Genomic DNA, 10,759 nt, shown 5'->3' with positions numbered 1-10,759 from the left:
TCAGTCGGGGAGCAGGGGGCTCGGTCGGGGTGCGGGGGTCTCGGTCGGGGAGTGGGGGTCTCGCTCGGGGTGCGGGGGGGCTCGTTCTGGCAGTGGGGGGCTCGGTCGGGGAGCGGGGGGGCTCGGTCGGTGAGCGGGTGGGCTCGGTCGGGGAGCGGGGGGGCTCGGTCGGGGAGCAGGGGGGCTCGGTCGGGGAGTGGGGGTTTCAGACAGGAAGCGGGGGGATCAGTCGGGGAGCGGGGGGCTCAGTCGGGAAGCGGGGGTTTCGGTCGGGGCGCGGGGGGCTGGGTCGGGGTGCGGGGGTCTCGGTCGGGGAGTGGGGGGCTCGCTCGGGGAGCGGGGTGGCTCATTCTGGCAGTGGGGGGCTCGGTCGGGGAGCGGGGGGGCTCGGTCGGTGAGCGGGTGGGCTCGGTCGGGGAGCAGGGGGGCTCGGTCGGGGAGTGGGGGTTTCGGACAGGGAGCGGGGGACTCAGTCAGGCAGCGGCGGGCTCGGTCGTGGAGCGGGGGGCTCGGTCAGGGAGCGGTGGGATCAGTCGGGGAGCGGGGGGCTCGGTCGGGGAGCGGGGGTTTCGGTCGGGGCGCGGGGGGCTGGATCGGGGAGCGGGGGGGTGCGGTTGGGGAGTGGGGGCTGGGTCGGGGAGCGGGGGTCTCGGTCGGGGAGCGGGGGGATCGGTCGGGGAGCGGTGGGATCGGTCGGGGAGTGGGGGGCTCGTTCGGGGAGCGGGGGGCCCGGTCGGGGAGCGCGGGCTCAGTCGGGGAGCGTGGGGCTCGGTCAGGGAGCGGGTGGATCAGTCGGGGAGCGGGGGGGCTCGGTCGGGGAGCGGGGGGATTGGTCAGGGAGCGGGGGGATCGGTCGGGGAGCGGGGGTCTCGGTCGGGGAGCGGGGGCTCGGTCGGGGAGCGGGGGGATCGGTCGGGGAGCGGGGGGATCGGTCAGGGAGCGGGGGGATCGGTCGGGGAGCGGGGGTCTCGGTCGGGGAGCGGGGGCTCGGTCGGGGAATGGTGAGCTTGGTCGTGGAGCGGGGGGCTCGGTCGGGGAGCGGGGGTTTCGGTCAGGGAGCGGGAGGCTCGGTCGTGGAGCGGGTGGCTCGGCCGGGGAGCGGGGGGATCGGTCGGGGAGCGTGGGTCTCGGTCGGGGAGCCGGGCTCGGTCGGGGAGCGGGGGTCTCGGTCGGGGAACGGTGAGCTTGGTCGTGGAGCGGGAGTTTCGGTCGGGGAGCGGGGGGCTCGGTCGTGGAGCGGTGAGCTCGGTCGTGGAGCGGGGGGCTCGGTCGGGGAGCGGGGGAGTTTCGGTCGGGGAGCGGGGGACTCGGTCGGGCAGCGGGGGGCTCGGTCGGGAAGCGGGGGAGTTTCGGTCAGGGAGAGGGGGGCTCGGTCGGGGAGCGGGGGGCTCGGACGGGGAGCGGGGGGCTCGGTCGGGGAACGGGGGGATCGGTCGGGGAGCGGGGGGCTCGGTCGGGGAGCGGGGGGATCGGTCGGGGAGCGGGGGCTCGGTCGGGGAGCGGGGGTCTCGGTCGGGGAACAGTGAGCTTGGTCGTGGAGCGGGGGGTTCGGTTGGGGAGCGGGGGTTTCGGTCGGGGAGCGGGTGGCTCGGGCGTGGAGCGGGGGGCTCAGTCGGGGAGCGGGGGTTTCGGTCGGGGAGCGGGAGGCTCGGGCTTGGAGCGGGGGGCTCGGTCGGGGAGCGGTGAGCTCGGTTGTGGAGCGGGGGGCTCGGTCGGGGAGCGGGGGTTTCGGTCGGGGAGCGTGGGGTTCGGTCGGGCAGCAGGGGGCTCGGTCGGGAAGCGGGGGAGTTTCGTTCGGGGAGAGGGGGGCTCGGTCGGGGAGCGGGGGGCTCGGACGGGGAGAGGGGGGCTCGGTCGGGGAGCGGGGGGCTCGGACGGGGAGCGGGGGGCTCGGTCCTGGTGCTGGGGTCTCGGTCGGGGAGTGGGGTGCTCGCTCGGGGAGCGGGGGGGCTCGTTCTGGCAGTGGGGGGCTCGGTCGGGGAGCGGGGGGGCTCGGTCGGTGAGCGGGTGGGCTCGGTCGGGGAACGGGTGGGCTCGGTCGGGGAGCGGGGGGGGCTCGGTCGGGGAGCGGGGGGGCTCGGTCGGGGAGCAGGGGGGCTCGGTCGGGGAGTGGGGGTTTCGGACAGGGAGCGGGGGGGTTCGGTCAGGGAGCGGGGGGATCAGTCGGGGAGCGGGGGGATCGGTCGGGGAGCGGGGGTTTCGGTCAGGGAGCGGGAGGCTCGGTCGTGGAGCGGGGGGCTCGGTCGGGGAGCGGGGGGATCGGTCGGGGAGCGTGGGTCTCGGTCGGGGAGCGGGGGCTCGGTCGGGGAGCGGGGGTCTCGGTCGGGGAACGGTGAGCTCGGTCGTGGAGCGGGGGGCTCGGCCGGGGAGCGGGGGAGTTTCGGTCGGGGAGCGGGGGACTCGGTCGGGCAGCGGGGGGCTCGGTCGGGAAGCGGGGGAGTTTCGGTCTGGGAGAGGGGGGCTCGGTCGGGGAGCGGGGGGCTCGGTCAGGGTGCGGGGGTCTCGGTCGGGGAGTGGGGGGCGCGCTCGGGGAGCGGGGGGGCTCATTCGGGCAGTGGGGTGCTCGGTCGGGGAGCGGGGGGGCTCGGTCGGTGAGCGGATGGGCTCGGTCGGGGAGCGGGGGGGCTCGGTCGGGGAGTGGGGGTTTCGGACAGGGAGCGGGGGGATCAGTCGGGGAGCGGGGGCTCGGTCGGGGAGTGGGGGGGTTCGGTCAGGGAGCGGGGGGCTCGGACGGGGAGTGGGGGGCTCGGTCGGGGAGCGGGGGGCTCGGTCGGGGTGCAGGGGTCTCAGTCGGGGAGTGGGGGGCTCGCTCGGGGAGCGGGGGGGCTCGTTCGGGCAGTGGGGGGGCTCGGTCGGGGAGCGGGGGGGCTCGGTCGGTGAGCGGGTGGGCTCGGTCGGGGAGCGGGGGGGCTCGGTCGGGGAGTGGGGGGCTCGGTCGGGGAGCGGGGGGGTTCGGTCAGGGAGCGGGGGGATCAGTCGGGGAGCGGGGGCTTGGTCGGGAGTGGGGGGGTCGGTCAGGGAGCGGGGGGATCAGTCGGGGAGCGGGGGCTTGGTCGGGGAGAGGGGGGCTCGATCAGGGAGCGGGGGGCTCAGTCGGGGAGCGGGGGGGCTCAGTCGGGGATTGGGGGGCTCGGTCGGGGAGCGGGGGGGCTCGGTCGGGGAGCGGGGGGCTCGGTCGGGGAGCGGGGCGGCTCGGTCGGGGAGCGGGGGGGCTCGGTCGGTGAGCGGGTGGGCTCGGTCGGGGAGCGGGGGGGCTCGGTCGGGGAGCAGGGGGGCTCGGTCGGGGAGTGGGGGTTTCGGACAGGGAGCAGGGAATCAGTCGGGCAGCGGGGGGCTCGGTCGGGGAGTGGGGGTTTCGGTCGGGGAGCGGGGGGATCGGTCGGGGAGCGGGGGGCTCGGTCGGGGAGCGGGGGGATCGGTGGGGGAGCGGGGGTCTCGGTCGGCGGGGGCTCGGTCGGGGAGCGGTGAGCTCGGTCGTGGAGCGGGGGGCTCGGTCGGGGAGCGGGGGTTTCGGTCGGGGAGCGTGGGGTTCGGTCGGGCAGCGGGGGGCTCGGTCGGGAAGCGGGGGAGTTTCGGTCGGGGAGAGGGGGGCTCGGTCGGGGAGCGGGGGGCTCGGATGGGGAGAGGGGGGCTCGGTCGGGGAGCGGGGGGCTCGGACGGGGAGTGGGGGGCTCGGTCGGGGAGCGGCGGGCTCGGTCGGGGTGCGGGGGTCTCGGTCGGGGAGTGGGGGGCTCGCTCGGGGAGCGGGGGGGCTCGTTCTGGCAGTGGGGGGCTCGGTCGGGGAGTGGGGGGGCTCGGTCGGTGAGCGGCTGGGCTCGGTCGGGGAGCGGGTGGGCTCGGTCGGGGAGCGGGGGGCTCGGTCGTGGAGCGGTGAGCTCGGTCGTGGAGCGGGGGGCTCGGTCGGGGAGCTGGGGAGTTTCGGTCGGGGAGCGGGGGACTCGGTCGGGCAGCAGGGGGCTCGGTCGGGGAGTGGGGGTTTCGGACAGGGAGCGGGGGGTCTCGGTCGGTGAGCGGGGGGGCCTCGGTCGGGGAGCGGGTGGGCTCGGTCGGGGAGCGGGGGGCTCGGTCGTGGAGCGGTGAGCTCGGTCGTGGAGCGGGGGGCTCGGTCGGGGAGCTGGGGAGTTTCGGTCGGGGAGCGGGGGACTCGGTCGGGCAGCAGGGGGCTCGGTCGGGGAGTGGGGGTTTCGGACAGGGAGCGGGGGGTCTCGGTCGGTGAGCGGGGGGGCCTCGGTCGGGGAGCGGGGGGACTCGGTCGGGGAGCGGGGGGCTCGGTCGGGGAGCTGGGGGCTCGGTCGGGGAGCGGGGGGCTCGGTCGGGGAGCGGGGGGGCTCGGTCGGTGAGCGGGTGGGCTCGGTCGGGGAGCGGGGGGGCTCGGTCGGGGAGCAGGGGGGCTCGGTCGGGGAGTGGGGGTTTCGGACAGGGAGCGGGGGAATCAGTCGGGCAGCGGGGGGCTCGGTCGGGGTGTGGGGGTTTCGGACAGGGAGCGGGGTCTCAGTCGGGCAGCGGGGGGCTCGGTCGGGGAGCGGGGGGATCAGTCGGGGAGTGGGGGCTCGGTCGGGGAGAGGGGGGCTCGATCAGGGAGCGGGGGGCTCAGTCGGGGAGCGGGGGGGCTCGGTCGGGGATTGGGGGGCTCGGTTGGGGAGTGGGGGGCTCGGTCAGAGAGCGGGGGGCTCGGTCGGGGAGTGGGGGTTTCGGACAGGGAGCGGGGGGCTTGGTCGGGCAGCGGGGATCAGCTGGGTGGGGGGTAGGCCGGAGGACCGAGAGGGAGAGAGGGTCAGGGCCGGCCTCAGCATCATCGGTGGGGTGGGGGGGAGGGCTAATTGTGGGGATCGGAGGCCTCGTGAGGTGGGTCTACAATCACGGGGTGTACATTTCGTCCGGATCCTGGATCCAGGAGGTAGGTATAAAGCTACTTACCTCCTGGATGCAGCAGTCCCCGCCTTGGTTTAACTAATTGTATAAAATCCATCCACATGCAGTTAAACACAAAATGAAGGTGGAAAAAAAGGCCTCTAGCCTCATTATCACATTTAAATTGATGCTCCGTCCCCTGAGAGCGGGTTGGTCGCCCGCCCCCCTGTCCTGCCCTCATCCCACCTCCGTTAAACCCGGAAGCGGGTGGGTTGGCAGCGGGCTCAGGTCGGGAATTCCATTTTTAACAATTAACTGCCAACACGCTCCAAACCCACCCCTTTTTTTAGACAAAAATTCCAGCCATTGTTTCCCCTGGCTGGGGAGTCTAGAACTAGGGGGTATAGTCTCAGGATAAGGGGTCAGCCTTTTAAGACTGAGATGAGGAGGAATTTATTCACTCAGAGGGTTGTGAATCTTTGGAATTCTCTGCCCCAGAGGGCTGTGGTGAAGGGATAATTAAAGTCCTAGCCTTTTTGGGCTATCCCAGATCAGGCGTATTCCCCAGACGTTCACCCTCAACTTAAGTTAGAGATAGCCGAATTCCATAAAACACTTAAATGGGTCTAAAGGTTCAGGCTATCTCTCCCTAAAGGAAAGGAATGACTGAAGATGTTACCGTCCTCCAGATAGTACTTCTAATAAGTTGAACTAGACTGTAACCTTCCAGATATTATGAGGGTCCGGAATACCCCCCAGAATTCTGCAGCTCCTTACAAAAGAGTGTACAGAATTTGGGTTCACGAGTTTATACAGAATTACTCTTTGAGACAATTCTAAAAATATATACATTTATTTAAGAGCCGACATTCAGTTAACATCTGTTGAATCAGTCGCAACATTAACAATTCAAAATACAATTAGCTTACATTTCTTATTTCTCAGAGATCCTTATTCTCAAATCTTTACTTCGTTACATTTCTACATTTCTTACTTATTTCTAAATCCAGATTATCCACCAAAATCAATTACTTTGACTTCCCGAGACTCATAGTTAAAGACTTACAGAGATGCCTCTGAAGAGTTGAGAAATGCTTTGCCCGTTCAGTGAGTTCTGCCTTTCTGTTGAAAAGGTCTATGTTTTATATTCTTTTTGCATTGGTTTCTTCTTTGAAGTTCTCTGCTGATGTCAGCTAATTGTTTTTATTGATACCTCTTTTTGAATGCTTTCTATCTTACTATCAATTCAACTATTGCATGCATAATTATGTCTCTACCTTTAGGTGTTCATAAAAATGACAGCAATGGTTTCTGTTTGATATCATTCTTATTGAAGATTCTTCATTCAATTCTTAATATTGGCTTTACTGGTATTTAGCAGACATTGTGACTCCTTACTGCTTCAAGTTCAATACAAACACAATGTAATTGCTTGGTGTCATCTATTGAAGTCATATCTTCAAAGTCTTGTTGGTAATGTTTTTACTATGTATATATTAAAGACACTTTGACCAGAGTGGTTCATGCATTTCTAGCTATCACAATTGGTTGCATATTTAATCGTGTTTCCTGTCTTCCAAGTTTAACATAAAAACTATTTGACCAGCAGGTGTTTCTTTACTTGATGTCATCTTTTCAAAGGCACATGCCTCTTTTAATGTTTGTGTTTCTGTTTTACGTGTTAGCTCTGAACACTTTAAACTGGGTCTTCTCATTTTGTTGGTTGCAAACCGTAGACCTTTCGGAAGCACCAATGGTTTGCTTCAATTTTTCATTGTTTTAGTATTTTTAACTAATTCCCATTTCAAAGCTTGTTTACAACTTTGTTATCAACTGATCTTTATCTCAGAAGCCTGTATTCTGTTTGCAGCCTGTGTCTCCGAGGCTTTCCAGACTTTTAAACCCAGTATATCATGTATTAATAATATCAGTATTCTGTCCATATTATGGTGTATCTTTCTGAAATATGGCATATTCCCTCACAGTGGATGCTGAGTCGTTGAGTATATTCAAGGCTGAGATTGATAGGTTTTTGGCCTTGAGAGGAATCAAAGGATATGGGGATAGGGCGGGAAAGTTGAGTTGAAGTCGATGATTGTTGTTTGTGTTTTTGAGTACCTGGAGTTCGGATTATATTGTAGGCCACAGCTTCTCACAAAAGCTTGGACTTGAGGTTCATATCTTTCCCAGAGCTAATACTAAAGAGTCAGCTGAAGGGAATGTGGCAGCCTGAGCAGATGCAGTTTGCACAATTTGCCAGCAAGCTTCAGTGGGATTGTCACACTGCAAACAGGAAGGTATAACCTGGAAGAGCGCATGGGTTTAGGTGTGGGTGAGGTGTTAAAACCAGGAGAAATGTCAGCGTGTTGGAAAGCCGGCTCCAACCCACCGACTTCTGCGTTTCGCAGGAGCGTGTTAGGCTGCATGTGCGCAACCCCCTCGGGAGAGGTGGGTTGCTAATTACCATATGTTAATTGTTTAATTAGAGCGATATTTCAACACACTTTTCAGTTTAACGTCGGGTGCACGGGTTTCCCGGGGTTCCTGAAACTCGACAGTGAAAGGAAGGCGAGAACACAATGGCAATTGAGGGGGCTGAATCAATCTCAGGGAAATATGCCAATAAATATTCAGTACCCACAGTTGCTTTCTTACCTGCTAGTGGGAAAGGGTTTAGAAACATAGAAATATAGAAAAACAGGAGCAGGAGTAGGCCATTCGGCCCTTCGAGCCTGCCCTGCCATTCAGTATAATCATGGCTGATCCTCTATCTCAATACCATATTCCCGCTCTCTCCCCATACCCCTTGACGCCTTTTGCATCTAGAAATCCATCTATCTTCTTCTTAAATATATTCAGTGACTTGGCCTCCACAGCCTTCTGTGGTAGAGAATTCCACAGGTTCACCACCCTCTGAGTGAAGAAATTTCTCCTCATCTCAGTCCTAAATGTCCTACCCCATACCCTGAGACTGTGACCCCTCGTTCCAGACCCCCCAGCCAGGGGAAACATCCTCCCTGCATCCAGTCTGTCTAGCCCTGTCAGAATTTTATACGTTTCAATGAGATCCCCTCTCATTCTTCTAAACTCTAGTGAATACAGGCCTAGTCGACCCAATCTCTCCTCATACGACAGTTCTGCCATCCTTGGAATCAGTCTGGTGAACCTTCACTGCACTCCTTCTAAGGCAAGTATATCCTTTCTTAGGTTTGTTTACAGTACTTTTGCTGAGAGGTTACTTTCTACACTTTGGCAGTTTGCTCTATCATATCAGGATGGGTGCCACTTATGTGGTCTTAGATTGGACCTCAGATGAGGACCAAGATAACCAGCAACAGTACGTGCAAACCTGTAGCTCCTTAGCAGAGAGGGGAGCAGCAGAAAGGTGCAACAGGTTTGCACGTACTGTTGCTGGTTATCTTGGTCCTCATCTGAGGGTCTGCAGGTAGAGGTTTGGTTTCCTTGACATGTCTGAACACTAGTGTCTCAGGAGGCCCAGGATGTCACATCAGGTGGTGGCCGACATCTGCAGCCTCCTAGAAGACCCGCTGCCTGCTGGACCTGGTGGCCACACTTGACCTGTGGCTGTCAAAGTCACCACTGCCATCAACTTTTTTGCCTCTGGATCGTTCCAGGTCTTTGCCGCAGGCATATCCAGGGTCTCCCAGTCAGCTGCCCACAAATGCATGAGACAGGTGACTGATGGCTTGTTTGCCAATTATGATGCTAGTCAGAATGGCAGGCACTTGGCTTTGTGTCTCTGGCTGGCTTCCCACAGGTGCAGGGTGCCATCAACCACACACACGTGCCAATCCATGCACCGCCAGAACAACCAGGAGTATTCGTGAATCACAAGGGCTTCCACTCCATCAATGTGCAGCTGGTATACAACCACAAAAAGATGTTTCTACAGGTGTGTGCAAGATTCCCCGGCAGCTGCCATGATGCTTTCATCCTGCGCCAGTCCACCCTCCCTGATCTCTTCGCACCTGGAAGCAGATTTAAGGGGTGGCTGCTAGGCGACAAGAGATACCCACTGCACACTTGGCTGATGACACCCATCAGAAACCTGACCACTGAAACCCAACAGTGCTACAATGAATGCCATATCACCACCAGGTGTGTGATTGAACAGGCCATCGGCATGCTGATGATGATCTTCAGTTGCCTGGACAGATCTGGACGCGCCCTTCAGTACGCACCAGCCAGGTGTCTAGAATGGTTGTGGTTTGTTGCGTTCTGCACAACATTGTGCAACAGCGAGGCTTGGACCTGCAGGAGGAACGAGGTGAAGAGCTCAGATCCTCTTTGGAGGGGGAGGAGGAAGAAGAGGAGGAAGACCTCAACCCAGCATCGCTGATCCCCCCCCAGGATCACTGACCTCCCCCCAGGATCACTGACTCCCTCCTCAGTGTCGTCAACCTCCCCCAGGAATGCACACCCAGCCCGCCCCGCCCTCCCCCACCCCCGCCACACCCCTCCAAGGATCACCCAAGGAGCGGACCCCTCTCCCAGGATCGGACCCCACCAAGATAGGACTCCACCTCCCCAGGATCGAGCCCCCCCCCCCACGCTATCACTAATCCAGCAGCAGGTGCCCTTCCTCCTCCAGAGCGTTCCATGCCTAACAGGCAGCCAAGCTTGTCTCTCAGGCTAGCTTCTGGAGAAAAAAGATGCACGGTATGGAGTCAAAACTTCATAGCGTGCAGGCCCAAACACAACTCCTTCCCCCCGCTCAGAAATCCTGCCGGAGTCATGAGGGTAGTGATGAACGGTTGCTTTTCAGACTGTAGGGAAATATTCAGTGGTGTCCTCACAGTGGTGTCCCCAGCAATCGTTATTAGGACCACTGCTGTTTTTGATATATATTAATGAACTGGACTTGGGTAAACAGGGCATAATTTCAAAGTTTGCAGATGACACGAAACTCAAAAATGTAGTAAAGAGTGAGGAGGGTAGTAACAGACTTCAGGAGGACACAGACAGGCTGGTGAAATGGGCAGACTCAAGGCAGATGAAATTTATCGCAGAGAAGTGTGAAGTGATTCATTTTGGTAGGAAGAATGGGGAGAGGTGATATAATCTAAATGGTACAATTCTAAAGTGGGTGCAGGAACTGAGAGACCTGGGGGTGTATGTACACAAATCTTTGAAGGTGGCAGGACAAGTTGAGATATAAGATCCCAGAGGGACCCTGGTTCCAAATGATTCAAGGTTGACCCGTATTGGAGACAGTGATTTAACTTTATTCAGCACAAGCAAGACTTAGTACATTACAGTATTCGAGCAGCAGTTTAACTGGTGAGCCTAGCCAGGAGGTTGATTGACAGATGATTCTTTTATAAACGATTCGGTACAAGTAACATCCGAGGACTGGTGTGGTTAGCGCAACCTAGTCAGTTAAGGAAGGAAAACTTTCAGGGGGTGTAGGTCACTGCGAGCTACCAGTAGTAATAGCAACAAATTAGTAGAAATGGCGGACTTGACAGAAGTTGAGCACGCCACTGTTAAAGAGCTCTGGAAATTAAGTGTAACTGTTTTAATATCGTTTCTGACGAGTCCAGAAGGAGACTCATATCAGAAGGTGATAGAGAGGGTCCAGGGCCAAGTGTCTCTGGGGAAGGTCAAATTAGACAAAGGGAAGCGCTTGTCAGGCTATGCAGCCCATTTCTGTGCACAGCATGGTGAAGTAAGGGAAGGAAAACATTTAGAAGCACTGAGAATAAGAGAAGGGGAATATTTGGAAACACAGAAAATAATAGAGGGAAAAAGAATGCCAGCAGCTCAAAACCAGGAATCTGGGAACTCAGCAAATGAAGGGAAAACACAGGGAAATCAAGAATGAGCTGCTGAGATGACTGTTCAAAAGGCAGAAAAAAGAATCCTAAAGTTGAAACCATCACTGAAG

The sequence above is a fragment of the Somniosus microcephalus genome, chromosome 7 (genome assembly GCF_052327205.1).
Source record: "Somniosus microcephalus isolate GS21.2 chromosome 7, FLI_Smic_1.0, whole genome shotgun sequence".
NCBI classification, from domain to species: Eukaryota; Metazoa; Chordata; class Chondrichthyes; order Squaliformes; family Somniosidae; genus Somniosus; species Somniosus microcephalus.
The sequence above is the reverse complement of the archived record's forward strand: the minus strand, read 5'-3'. Positions refer to the sequence as shown.